The sequence below is a fragment of the Lepus europaeus genome, chromosome X (assembly GCF_033115175.1).
Source record: "Lepus europaeus isolate LE1 chromosome X, mLepTim1.pri, whole genome shotgun sequence".
In the NCBI taxonomy this organism is placed as follows: domain Eukaryota; kingdom Metazoa; phylum Chordata; class Mammalia; order Lagomorpha; family Leporidae; genus Lepus; species Lepus europaeus.
Genome location: NC_084850.1, coordinates 16,838,352 through 16,853,793, shown reverse-complemented (window position 1 = coordinate 16,853,793; position 15,442 = coordinate 16,838,352).

Here is a 15,442-nt window from a genome sequence, read left to right as displayed (position 1 = left end):
TGCTCTCATAGCAGAAGAAAAATGATGAATACCAAAAACAATCTTCTACCCTATATCAAATGGTGTTATGTGTTATGAAAAATGGAGAAGGGAAAGGTAATACAGTGTAATAACAGAGGAAGTTTGTAATTTTACATAGGATGATTGAGGAAGGATGCTAGATAAAGTGAGATTTTTGAAAAAGACTTCAAGGAAGTTAGAAAGTAAGCCATGGTAGGATCTCAATTAATGTAAATAATGTTCCAGATAGAGAAAGGAGTGCATGAAAAATTCTACCTTGAGGTAGAAATAAGTCTGACATTTGCAAGGGATAGTAAGAAGGTTAATGTGCCTTGTATGTGGTGAGCAAGAGGGAAACTAGTAGGCGATGAGGGTCAGTGAAGCAGTGAGTGTGGCAGATTATACTCTAGGTGGGATGTAAAAATCATTAAAGGACTTTAATTAAAAGAATGACATGATGTGACTTAAACTTTATAATCATTTTTGGTTTACTCGAGGAAGGATAGACTGATGCAGAAATGAAGAAGCACAGAAACTTGTAGTTACATGACTATAGTCCCGGCAAAAGGTAAGAATGTTGACAAGAGCTAGGGTGGTACTGTCAGAGGAGGTGGAAAATATCCAGATTGAAAATAGATTCTGAAGGCAGAATTGATAAAAAGCTTCTGGTAGATTTGAGATAATTTTTTCTAGAAAAACTATAAAGTGTAGACTGAAATAAAATTCCTTAATATTTGATCTGAACAATTAAGTTAATGACCTAGCAATTTACGCAGATGCAGAAATCTAAGGAAGGGTTAAAATTGACATGGGGAAACAATCAAGAATTCTCCTTTGTACACATTACATATCAGTTTACAATTAAACATCCAAGTGGAGATGTCATGAAAGCAATTGAATATATAAGTCTGAGTTCATAGGGGAGTTCTAGGCTAGACATGAAGTTTGCTTTCACCTATTTGTAGAGAGCAATTAAACCTAATGGATTGGATGAGATCATTACATGATTTTGTGTATGGAGATCTCAAAGTCTGAAGCCTGGGACACTCTAACATGTATATGTCACGATTTCTCAAAGCAACAGAATGTACAGTACCAAGTGAAACAATGTAAATGATGTACTTTATGTGATAATGATGTGTAAAAATAAGTTCATCAGTTATTAACAACTGGAGATCATTATACTAAGTGAAATAAGCCAAATCTAAAAAGACAAATGTCACACACATTCTCTTATTTGTGGTGGTTAATATAGAGAGATAGTACAAAAATTGTGCCATTGTCATATCATTTGGTATATAGTTATAAATATTACCTCACTGAATCATATCATCTAAATGACAATATACTTTTCTTTTCCAAATTAAAAAAAAAGAAATTGAAAGAAAGAGAATAGTGAGGAATCTTATGGTACTAGTAATGTTTTGTTCTTAATTTGGGTGTTGGTTATCAGTGCGATCAGATGACAAAGAAGTCATTTATTTGTACACTTATATTCTTTTCTTAGTATGTACTCTGTAATGTAATAAAAATATTTAAAAACAGAGTATAATATAGGTAGACAGATAAATCAATAGATAGATTTTAGATAAATCAATAAAATAGCCAATACTATGGAACTATTGCTGGTTCAGAATAACTAAAATGTTTCTAATTAATAATTTTCTAGTTGAAATAATATAAATATATTCTATGAAATAGGAATAAGTTACTATTGCATCAGTCAATATTATTTGGAGGCTCAAATGACAAAAACCCAGCTCAAACTAGCTTAAAGCAAAAAAAGGAATGCATGTATTGTTTACAAAACTATTTCTTGAAATCCAGTCTATCACATGAATATGAATATTTTTTCCATAACTGGCAAGTAAAAAGATAATACTGGTAGGTGATGTTTTAGTCAGTGATACTAATGATAGCATCATTGTTTTTTTTTTTTTTTTAATTTTCATTGAAAAGGCTTGGACACAGAGAAACACAGATCTCCCATCCACTAGTTAACTCCTAAATGCACATAATATCTATGGCTGTTAGACCTATCAGAGCCATCAATTGTGAACTGAAATTGATCACGTGGACTAGTGAGATGGCATTGGTACATGCCACCTTGATGGGATTGTATTGGAATCCCCTGGCACATTTCTAACTCCACCATCTGGGGCAAGTCCGATTGAGCATGCCCCAAATTGTACATCTCCTCCTTCTCTTTTTCCCATTCGTATATTTAACAGGGATCACTTTTCAGTTAAAATTTAAACACCTAAGAATAATTGTGTGTTAATTACAGAGTTCAACCACTAGTACTAGAACAACAACAACAACAAAAAATACTAAAAAGGATAAAGTATTACATTGTACATCTAGAGTCAGGACAAGAGCTAATCAGGTCATTGTTTCCTATAGTGTCCATTTCACTTCAACAGGTTTCCCCTTTGGTGCTCAGTTTTCACCGATCAGGGAAAACAAATGATATTTCCCTGGTCTAAGAGTCAAAGGGATCACACAAACAAGACAAGTGTCTGCTAATACTAACTGATAGAATCAAAAAGGGAGAGAAGGATCCAACATGGGAAGCAGGATACACAGCAGACTCATAGAATGGCAGATGTCCTAAACAACACTCTGGCCTCAGAATCAGCCCTTAAGGCATTCGGATCTGGCTGAAGAGCCCATGAGAGTATTGTAGGCATAGAAAGCCAACACACTTTGGCAAAAAAAAAACAAAACAAAACAAAACAAAAAAACAAAAAACAAAAACCTAAATGAAAGATCTCTGTGAGTGAGATCCCAGCGGAAAAACGGGGCCATCAAAGAAGGAGGTACCTTTCTCTGAAGGGAGGAGAGAACTTCCACTTTGACTATGACCCTATCGGAATAAGATCAAAGTCAGCGAACTCCATAGTCTTGGCAACTAGAGCCTAGGGAGATTACTGACGCCATAAACAAGAGTGTCAAATTGTTAAGTCAGCAACAGGAGTCACTGTGTACTTACATCTCATGTGGGATCTGTCCTTAATATGTTGTCTAATGTGCAGTGATGCTATAACTAGTACTGAAACACTATTTTTACACTTTGTGTTTCTGTGTGGGTGCAAACTGATGAGATCTTTACTAATTATATACAGAATCAATCTTCTGTATATAAAGATAATTGGAAATGAAAAAAAAAACCTGGTGTTAAATTGGAAATGGCATGGAAAATTAATTAATTAAAAATATTATGTAGGATCTCTGTCTTTAACGTGCTGTACACTGTTATTTAATGTTATAACTAGTACTTCAACAGTATTTTTTCACTTTGTGTTGCTATGTGGGGGCAAACTGTTGAAATCTTTACTTTATATATACTAAACTGAACTTCTGTATATAAAGAGAATTGAAAATGAATCTTGATGTGAATGGAAGGGGAGAGGGAGCGGGAAAGGGGAGGGTTGCGGGTGGGAGGGAAGTTGTGGGAGGGGGGAAGCCATTGTAATCCATAAACTGTACTTTGGAAATTTATATTCATTAAATAAAAGTTTAATAAATGAAAAAGAAATATCTATGGCTGGGCCAGATCAAACCCAATATCTAGGAAATCAATTCAGCTCTTCCCACAGGGATGGCTTCCAAGATGCACATTAACAAAAAACTGGAATCTGCAGAAGAGCTAGGACTCAAACTCAGGGACTCTGATGTGAGATGTGGTTGTCACAAGTGATAGCCCACTCCTACCCCCAAATTCCATCACTTTTTCCTTTCTTATAGTTGGCTTTCATTTTGTTGTCTTTACCTCAGGTTGATTCTATGTTCACACAAACTTCAGCAAAATTTCCTGGCAGGATTTTTGGCCAGCTTGAGATATATACTAATCTCTGAACAAATCAGTAAATGGTATACTGCAACCAGGCCTGTGCTCAGTACTCATTCATGTAGTGATTCAAAGAAAGGTCAATCTCATTAGAAGCACATCAAATGGGTTCCCAAAAGGAACAGAAAACAAGGGAAATGAAAAATGTGCTACATACTTGAAAACTGTTATGAATTACATATTACTATGAGTGCTTTTTCACTCTTTATTTCATAGTCTGCCATTTAAGATCAAGTTTATTACTTTTAGATTAGTTTTTTCTTGTATATCTTTTCCAGGCCATAGTCACAATATCTAAATTATGGTTTTAAAAAATGTACTGATTTAAGTTTTATTTGAAAGCAGAGAGAGAGGGAGGGAGCGTGGGAGGGAAGGAGAAAGCAGAGAATAGAGAGGTGAGAGGAGAGAGGATAGGCGAGATCTCTGTCCATTGATTCATTTCCCAAATACCTGCAACATCCAGGAAGGGCCAAGCTGAAACCAGGTGTCAGGAACTCCGTCTGGGTAGCCCACATTAGTAGCAGGAATTCAAATTCTTGAGCCACTATCTTCTTCCACCCAGGGTACTCATTATCAGGAAGCCGTATCAGAAGCGGAGGAGCAGGAACTTGATCTAGGCACTGCAATATGGGTTGCAAGCATCTCAAGTGGTTACTTAACTGTTGTGCCAAACACTCACCTGTTAAATTATGTTTTACAACAGAATATAACCTGTTCATTAAATGACTAGGGCTCCAGCAGGATTGGAAGAAGCTCATTGATTTGTTCTCACCAATTCCTATTTGTTTTTCTATCAATTTACTTCTTCTGTTTCCTTAGAAAACTACTGGACAGGATTCATGGGTTTTCTGGTAATTCTTTTAGATAATGAAGAATCCAATTTGGTGTAAGGAATATCAATGCCACGTGCCCGAATCAACTAAAAGCATCTCTAACCCCTCATCTTCAGGTTGCTACAGGTTGGGAGATCTCGTAAGGAGAAAGGGAGTTTGGTACTTTCTATCATTTCTTTCTCCATTTGTACCCCCAACCCACTGTTTCTGTCATATGGAGTTTTAATGATCAATCACAAATGTAAGAAAAAACAGGTCAAGAAGGTAGAAAAGATTTTACTTCACCAGTGCACCTGTCATAGGGGTGCCCTAGAAGTAGTATATTCCAAATGACAATTTTTTTCACTCATAAGATAATTTTGTAAATTCTGACAAACTCGTCATTGGAAGTATGTCACCTGTAGTTTCTTTCACAAGGTGATGTCTTTTTGAGCTGGTCTCTTAGTAGCCCTTGGTTTCATGGTTGCCCATCTTGTGGTCACTTTGTCTCTCCAGATGATCCTCCTGAGCAGTCTCTCTTATGGATACTATACCCAGTTGCCTTTCAGAGAATGCATCAAATCATTGAGAAACTCATTCATCTGTTGCCTCTCTGAGCTCTAAATGTACAGCCATGTTTTTTTTTCAGACTTACAACAGAGTAGTTGATCAGCCATAGCCTCTCACCTTTAAAATTCTCAGGAAGAACTTACGTATCAGTCCTTGTGTCCCACATAGCTCAGGGGACACATGTCAAGTTCTCTAAACTGTTATCGTGAAGTAGCCCTCATTTGGCTTGTGGGAGAGGGAAATATATTCCCCTCCATTCCCATGAGTGTTTGGGAAGGACTAATTTTTCATTATCTTCAAATTATAAAAGAACTCTTCGTATTTGCGTATATTTCTCAGAGATTGTTGATCAGCAAAAAATATACATCCAGTATAGTGACATACCCTGAAAATCCTACAGGGTAGATTTAACTTTAGAATAGAGGCTTCACGACACCTATTTATCTCAGCCTTTGGAGTTTTGGCAGACACAATGACGCAGTAGGAAAGATTCATGAAACAATCAGCTACATGAAATTCTAGCTATTTAAATTTGAATTTGTACTGACCAGGTTTCTGAAGTCACCACCTTTTTTCTGACATGATTTGACCATATTTTGGGTTATTTATTTTGATGCATATTACTTTGGCTGGTGAATACCCCTGACAATACACACACACATACATGCTGTCATCTTTTAAAAACGATTAGATTTTCTCATACACATAGAGACAAATGTGAATAGACACTCACAGACAAATGTGAATCAATTCTCCTTGCATACATTGTGTGAAAATCATGGCTGTGCATTTAGAGAATAGGCTGATACATATTCACAATGACAATACAAATGAAGCAGAATAGAGAAGAGTTTGGTGCTTTCAAAAGCCTGACAAAGAGATTTTCATATTTCTGTGATACATTTCCTGTGTTTGGTAAAGCCACTGAGCTGTGAGACAGCTTTCTGTATTCAGATATCTTTTTAGCTTAGCCTCCATTCTAGGTATTTGATGGCTCTGCCTGGCCTTCTTACTGGGTCTGTTGTCAGAAATGCAACCATCTGTATAGATGGCTGTCTGATTCTGATAACTATGTGCATCCTGGAGACTCTAGGGTAGCAGCTTATTGATATGATGGCTCTTCATTGGCAACTGGGGCTTGAGGAGGCTTGTTACACATCAGCACTTGTCTTTCCAAATGAGGTAGTGATGACTGGCTATTCCTAGGATGACCTATACATATGGTCATGATTCTATGAAGCCTTTTCAAAAGAGAATTGACACTAGGATTTCTTCAGTATGGTGGCATGTTCATTGTCAAGGAATTCTTTGAAATTTCTAGTATATGAATAACATCCTTGCTTGATCCCAGAAATTGAATAAACCCCCGCCATCTTCATTTGTTGGTTCAATATTTAGAAAGAGATTGACAATTTTGTTTAAGTTCTATCTTATACAGAGTTCCTGAAGTTTATCATAAACTTATGATAAACTTATATTTGGAAGGAAAACCAAATATCTAATTTCCAAATTCAATGTCTTCCTCCATGACACCTAATATTGAATTGTATGTTCCTCTGCCCAATCAATGTGGTACAGTTTGAAATTTATTGTTCTGGAATCTAAAGTCTCACTTACCAAATATATGACCAGGATCAAGGGGTTTCAATTTCTCTGTTTCCTCATCTGTAATAAAATGTTTGCATTAGAGTATATTTTCCAACCAAAATTAGATTGAGAACTAGTAAACTATATAATGTATGTAGTGTGAGTCTCAACAATAAATTAATAGGAGAGGAGGAAATAAGAAGGAATGATTTTAAGGCATAGAATAGTAGACAATAAGCTAAGCTTTCTTCTAGTCCTATATTCTACTGCACCAGCAATTTCAGTATGTGAGAGGGCATTTCTTGAAATTACCACAATCCCTTCACAAATGGGCTTCCACATTCTCATGAGTTATAGACAGAAGATAGATGATAAATAGATACAGATGGACAGATTTATTCACATATATAAACAGTGATTATTTTAAATTTAGTGATTTTTATATTTTTCAAATTCTCTACAGAGCTTTGCATTATATATTTAATAGTATAAAAGGAAGTGATCTTTCTTTCCTCATAAAGAAATACTCATTTTGTCAGAAGGTTGTCTAAGACAGACCAACGGGCTATGCAATATATTACTGTCAGTTTCCAAAAGTGATCAAAATGAGAGTTGCAGCAGCAGTAATAATGATAAAGAACTGAGCACATATTTTACCCTTTGTTTTCATTTTATGCTTTTATTTTTGTGCTGTATAATATTATTATTTTTTTCTTATTCACTGTGTCAGTCCTTGTTTCCACTTCTTTGATTTGTAATATTCACAAGAAACCTATTTTTATTATTATTAACCCTATTTAAGATAAAGAAACATAGGTATCTGGGGTTCTACCTGATTTGAATGATACACCATTAAAGGAAACAGCAGAAAGGATCCAAACCAACTCAAAGAATTCTGCCAAGGTGAAGTCTAACAGCAGAGTGTGTAAGAAGGGCTGTTCCAATTCATTCCAAACAGCTCTGGATCTCAGTTTTGTTCACTTGACACATAAGTTCTGAAAGGTTTTCAGACATAATTGCGATTACGAGTTCAAAGATCAAAATTTGCTAATACTGTACTTTTTAAAGGCTGTTTTTTATTTTTAAGTGTACAATTCATTTCTTTTCAGTACATTCACAAAACTGTATAGCCAAAATTACTGTCTCATTACAGAATATTTCAGCATCCGGAAGGAAACCCTATGCCCATTAGCAGTTACTTATCAATCTTGTCTTATCCCCCCCTCTGTGGTGGAATGAGGTGAAAAGGTCATGCCAAGATGGCCGCTGACAACAGAAACTGCCTGGCAACAGGCCGTGATTGGGTGGCTTCAGAAACCACATGACAACAGAGGAAACCACATGACAACAGAGCCTGACTGACGGCAGGCCGTGATTGGATGGTTTCAGGAACTGCCTGGCAACAAGAGCCTGACTGGCAACAGGCTGTGATTGGATGGCTTTGGAAACTGCCTGGCAACAGGCTGTGATTGGTTGGGGCATAGACCGCCCCTTGACCAGATTGGCTGATCTTGGCTATATAAGCTGTTGTACCAAATGAAATAAATGAGTCTGTGGGCTGCTTGCCTCAAGCCCGCTTTTACCCAACTCCCGGGGTCTGTGTGGTGACTCTGCGCCTCTTGCCCCCACCACACTCTTCCTCTCAGAAACAAATACACTGCAACATTGTTGAGAAATCAACTGCAACACACCTCCAACCATATATTAATCTACTTTATCTCTTCATGGATGTTCCTATTCTATATACTTAATAGAAATTGAACCATCTGTAGTATTTTGTGTCTGCTTTCTTTCACTTATCATAATGTTTCCAATGTTCACTTATGATGTAGATATGCTGGTATTTAACATCTTTGTATGACATAATAATACAAATACTGTAAATAATACAAAATATTGTAACCAATATATCAGTTGGTGGCATTTGGGTTGTTTTGCCTTTTAGTTATTATGAATATTCATGCAAAAGTGTTATTATGATATTTCATCTATAAATTTTATTTTATTTATTTTTTGACAGGCAGAGTGGACAGTGAGAGAGAGAGACAGAGAGAAAGGTCTTCCTTTTGCCGTTGGTTCACCCTCCAATGGCCGCCGCGGTTGGTGCGCTGCGGCCGGCGCACCACGCTGATCCGATGGCAGGAGCCAGGTGCTTCTCCTGGTCTCCCATGGGGTGCAGGGCCCAAGGACTTGGGCCATCCTCCACTGCATTCCCTGGCCACAGCAGAGAGCTGGCCTGGAAGAGGGGCAACCGGGACAGGATCGGTGCCCCGACCGGGACTAGAACCCGGTGTGCCTGTGCCGCTAGGCGGAGGATTAGCCTATTGAGCCACGGCGCCGGCCTATAAATTTTATTAGTAAAATTTTTCCCAAAGAAATATTTTATTTAAGGAATACAAATCATGCACTTCACAAATACAATTTTAGGAACATAGTGATTCTTCCCACCATACCTGCCCTCCCACCCACACTTCCTTTTTAAGTGAAGTGTTTCTACTTACTATTTGTTGAACTATTTATTTAGTGGAGGGTTAAGCTTGTATAAAGCAAACTGAAAGTATAAAGCAAACCAAAAGTAAAAAGTAAATGAAAAAATAAGAAAGGAAGGTAGATGGAGGGTGGGAGTGAGTTAGTGAGGGAGGGTAGGGTGGGAAGTATCAGTATGCTATTTAATCTGTATATATGCAATATATGAAATTTGTTCACCTTATATAAATAAAAAATTAAGAAAAAGAGTTGCAATGGTGTGTGCTAAGAGCTAAATAGTACTTGTTAAATAAGAACACTTCTTTGGAGAATTGTTATATTATCCACCAAGTAAAAGGAAGATGGATCACTAGAAGTACCATATTAAGTGGGGAGTCACCATGAGCTCTGGCAGCTTAGAAACACTTTGCTCCCTGAAAGCTATCCCTAGATACTTTGGATTCTTAGAGTTCTTCAAGTCATATTGGATACCACTGCTCAAATACATTCTTAAAACAAAGAAAAGCAACCTAAAAGACCAATCAGGTGTTGAGAGTTTTCTATACACAGAGTTAGTAAGAATGACAGCGTGTCTTGGTGGGGATCTAGGAATAGACTTCCGACCATAGGAAAAGTGGTGCAGGAAGAGGAGGAGGCAAGGCTACACTAACAGCTCAGGTGTTTGAATAGGCTGCCTAGGCTCTTCTAGACTGCTATGACAGGAGGAAGCTAATATAGGCTTGAAGTTTTAGAAAGCGCTGAAGGGATCTGAAAATGCTATATATAGTATGATTCCCATTTCATAATATTCTGAAAAATGTGCAACTATAGAGACAGCAAAAAGATCAGTGGTTTCCAGGGCTTGGGAATAGGAAAGGATGAAAAGATGAAACACAGAGTTTTTTTCATGATGGCTTTCTGAGAAAGTTCCCATTTTTTAAAAGTAATTTATCTTTTATCAATATAGAAAGCATGTTTGATGTATTTCATAGAATTCTATAATATAATGCTTCCCTCCCTTCCTCCTCCTCCTCCCTTTCTTTTTCAAATTTTGTTATATTTTTAAATTTACTTCATAGCCATGGGCTTAATGTTCCACTAAATAAAAGTGTTCAACAAGTAGAAAGACCACTGTACAGCAAAAATGTAGACAAATCCCAAGATGTCAATTACATTCATATACATTCTCTTCTCTGCTCAATTTTTTAATGTTTTTATAAGGAAAGGTGTTGGATATTGTCAAGTATTTTTATGCATTTATTGAGATGATCTTTTTACCTAGATTAAGCTGGTTCAATTCATTATTTTGATTTATATATGCTGAATCAACCTTGAATTCCTGGGGGGGGGGGAACCTCCATGTTTGTGCTCTGCTACAGAAATTTAAGGATTTTTGCATCTTCATTTGTAAAGCAAATTAGTCTGTTTTTGCTGTATTTTGAAGTTCTGCTGGTAGGTGCCTATACTCATATTTATAATTGCTGTAACGTGATTGACTTTTTATCATTCTAAATCATTTCTGTCTAGTATTTTTTAAAATCTATTGTTCCAGTTTTAATATAGCCACTCCTCATGTATTACGATTACTTTTGCATGGTTCATCTTTTTCAATACATTTGTTCATAACCTATTTGTGTCTTAGATGCTGAAATGAGTTATTTTAGATATCTGAAACAGATCATGGATCATGTTTTAACTGATTCTGTAAACCGGTGACTTTGATTGGAGATTTTAATTCAATTATTTTGTTTTGGTAAATATAATGTAAAATTGACCATTTTGAATTTCATGTTTGTCATTAATATAATCATTGGGCTTTTGGTGCCATGTCGAATCCATTTAATACATTAGTAATACAGTAAAATTAACATATGCTATTTTGATATTTGTTTTCTATATATCCTACATGTTTTTGCTCCTTTTTTCCTTCATTACTGCCTTTAAAAATTTAAAAATTTAATAGCTATTATCTACTGTACTAGTTCATTTTCCTTGGCATTTTTGGTATATATTTCTAAATTATTTTCTGTGTTTACACTCAAGATTTCAATTAACATCCTAAGTAATAATTGTGAATTTCAATTTGATAACAACTTTAATTCAGTAAATAATATTTTTTTCCTATTTCTGTTCCCTCCCCTTCCTCTGTGCTATTGTTGTTGTACAGTCAATATTTATATATTATAAATGCAGCAACATAGTTTTACATTTATCATAGTCCAAGTTTGATTCTTGCATGTCTATGAATTTAGACAGTTTGCAGAAAATAAATGTGCATTTTAGTTTAGCACAGTTTAATCACATATTATACATACTGCATGAGACTCCAAGGAATGTTAAAAGTCCTTTTTAGCCAAACTTCCCTGAGAGTGGAAGTAGCAGGACTTAGTGCACTTCTCTACAGCATGCATACACACACACACACACACACCATAAAGCAGTTTTTGCATGTATCTGGCATTAATATGTTTGTGAAGGTAATGGTGATGTATTTCAGATAGTTTTTCATATCCATGAAACTCAAACATTGCTGAGGCTGCTTTGAAAAAACTGTTTTACATTAAAGAGTGAACTATAGGATAGTCAACCTTTGAGAATTCATTCTGACTTTAAAGTTGTTAAAAGAACACTTGGGGTATAATCATCCAGTTTGTACATGGGTATTACTGAGGGAGAGGGTTACATATGTAAAGAATATAAAACTGAATAGGTACTTCCAATGGAAATTCTTCTTTATTAAACACAGTGAGGAAAGAAAAAAGTTCCTGCAGCTAACTCCAGAATATCTAGTTTTCTATAAGATAAGCTCAGTTTTAATCCATTTATCTTTGTGTGAATTTTTTCTCCAGGCCTCAACAACATGCTGTGCAGAATTGACAGTTTATAAAGATAAATATCCATAGCACCAAAAAGCTGAGCGATTGACTCAAAGATGAGTTTTTACTCAAACACAGACCCAAATATTTCTCTAACTGTTAATGTTATACAGCATTTAAAATTGAAAGTACATTTTATTTGAAGTATGAAATGTGCAGATATGCCAACATGCCATGGGACAAGCTTGGGCAATACTATATAGTGCAAAGAAGTGTCATAACTTGTAGGGCAGCTTTAGAAGTCTGGGAACCCTACATTTGTTACTTGAGTCATCACCTTATGAATAGATAGGATCATTCTCCCAGACTACCAGAGAGCATCACTGATTTCTTTTGGAGACATGAATGCATATGCACATGTGCATATGTGTATGTGTGTGTGAATAATTTGTAAGAAAGATAAATAGAGATAATAATACAAAAGGAAAAAAATAGATGGGTATGTGGTTAATTAGTTGACAAATCTAAAATTGTAAATCATCTGTTGTGTTTTCTAGAAAGACTTTCTGCATGAAAGCAGAATTGCAGGTACTACAAACCTCTTAAAGAATTCCCACATAGAAATTGGAACATCTTGAAAATGATGCCATATTTTTTTATTTAATAGGAAGTATGTGATGAGAAATATCAGACACTTATGTGATACTATCAAAGGGCTGATTTGGCAGAGATATTGTTCTCTGTGCAACAAATTCAAACAAACTTCAAACTTGCAGCATAATGTTTACAGATATAGTTATGGTTTGTAGCCATCTCAGTCATTAGGGTGAAAGAGCATATCTGAAGTGAGAGAATAAGTTAGCATGGCAGCCAAGTGTTTTCAATCCAGGAGGGCTAAATGCATCAAGTCAACCCATTGGACCACAACTTTGTGGCTAGAATAATGAAAGGTAGGATGAATTATCAGCAGCATTTGGTGAGCACCTCATGCTGCTTTATACTTTTTTAAAGTTTACTATCTAAAGCTTGGAGTCTGTGAACTCAAGAGGCTTTCAAAGCCTTGGCAGCTCATGACAAGAGCCTTGGGTGATTATTGACATCATAAATAAGAGGGTCAGTTTTTAAATCAACAACGGGAGTCACTGTGCACTTAACTCCCCATGTAGGATCTCTGTCCTTAATGTTTTGAACTATGTGAATTAATGGTAAAACTAGTATTCAAGCAGTACTTTATACTTTGTGTGTCTGTGTAGGTGCAAACTGTTGAAATCTTTACTTAGTATATACTAAATTGATTTTCTGTATATAAAGATAATTAAAAATGAATCTTAATGGAGAATGGGATGGGAGAAGGAATAGGAGATAGGATGGTTTGTGGGTGGGAGGGTGGTTGGGGGAAAAACTGCTATAATCCAAAAGTTGCACTTTTGAAATTTATATTTATTAAATAAAAGTTTTAAAAAAGAAAAAAAAATACAGTTATGAATTTGGGATACCAGTGGTCTGCCCCAGCTACAGTTCACTGATTGTTTTTGTAATTAGAAACAGTCACCTATTATGTCAGTGCCGTATCCGTGGATATATATCGCTTCTGTCACGTGAAGTGCTACCATAATCAATTGCTAATGTGCGGAAATGGCTTTTAATAGAAGTAGAAAGGCTCTTAAGAAGCATAATAGAAAAACCTTACCTCATCTTGAAGTGTTTATTAGTAGAAATACAGAAGAACCTTAACAATTGTGCCAATGAAGGTACATTTCAATTTAATCCATGAATGACACACTTCAACTGATAAGGCTTCTAAGCTACAATTGGATGAAATTAGTTCCAAATGGTTATTATTTCTGTCCCCACCACTACAATCTACTGAGTAGTTAAATGCGGTTGGTGTAGATGGGGAGAAGATCCCATGAGATATTCATTTTCTCTCATGTGTTCACTTTGATGGAAGATGGATGGAAAAGTGGAAAATAAGTAGCTGCAGTCTTTGATAAGTTGTTCAGTGAGCTCAACTGGCTTAGCACTGGGATGATGTGATGGAAGGGAGGTGCGGAAGTGCCACAGATCACTTCCCCGCTAAATCCTGTCAAGATTACATAGCAATCAGCACTTGCTCCCTCCACGTACAAACAAAACTCCTGGAGAAGAAATGGAGCTTGTTTTGTTTTTAAAGAACTGCAGGGGCCAGCACTGTGGCGTAGCGGGTAAAGCCGTCGCCTGCAGTGCTGGCATCCCATATGGGCGCCAGTTTGAGTCCTGGCTGCTCCACTTCCCATCCAGCTCTCTACTATTGCCTGGAAAAGCAGTAGAAGATGGCTCAAGTCTTGGGGCCCTGTACCCATGTGGGAGACCTGGAAGAAACTCCTGACTCCTGGCTTCGGATCGGCACAGCTCCGGCCATTGCAGGCAACTGGGGAGTGAACCAGCGGATGGAGACCTCTCTCTCTCTCTCTTTCTCTCTCTCTCTGCCTCTCCTTCTCTCTGTGTAACTTGGGCATTCAAATAAATAAGTAAATAAATCTTTAAAAATTGCAATTAGCTTGAAGGAAGTGGTGGTTTCCTTTTCCATATTCTACTCAAGACTAAATACAGCATAATGGTTGAAGATATCATCACAGATAGTGGTGACAACATGAGAACAAGTGCTATGCCATCAAAAAGCCATTTTTAAGCTGGGTTGCACATTTGATTCCAATTTCATGCTAAGCCTAAAACCAAAAGGAAGCATAGAAAACACCACAGGTGATTCAGGTACCCACAAATGCTAAAGGACCCTACATACTACTCCACTACATTGTTATTAGATACTTTGTGAAAATATGGCTGTGTTGTCAAATCAGTTTGTGTATCTCAGTATTTCCCAAAGTTAAGCAGACTTCCTTATCAAGGGAATCTTCAGAACTCAATATGCTAGTGCACACTTCAAATGCCAAAGAAGGTACTAGTGTGTGCCAGTAGTTCTGAAAGTGTGGTTCTCCAGCACTACCTTGGAGCTTGCTGGAAATGCAGTTCCATGGGTCATACCTTAGACCAACTCTTTCAGAAACTATTGTGCTGGGTTTCAGCAGTCTGAGACCTCTAAGCCTTCAGGCCATTTTGGTGTGTGCTAAGGTTTGAGAATCAACAGTGTTTGCCAAAATGACTTGTGCACAAAATCTTTTGTTTTTACTAAGGATGTGACAAGACTAGTGTTTTCTGCCATGGGGAATGCTAGTGAAGTGTGTGTAATAAAGATGTGTGAATGTGTTGGCACCATTACTTGCAGAGAGGCTCTTTGAAGGCTATTTACTTACTGATTTGTTTAAATACAACCTTCTGTTAAAAACTACCTGAGACAGCTG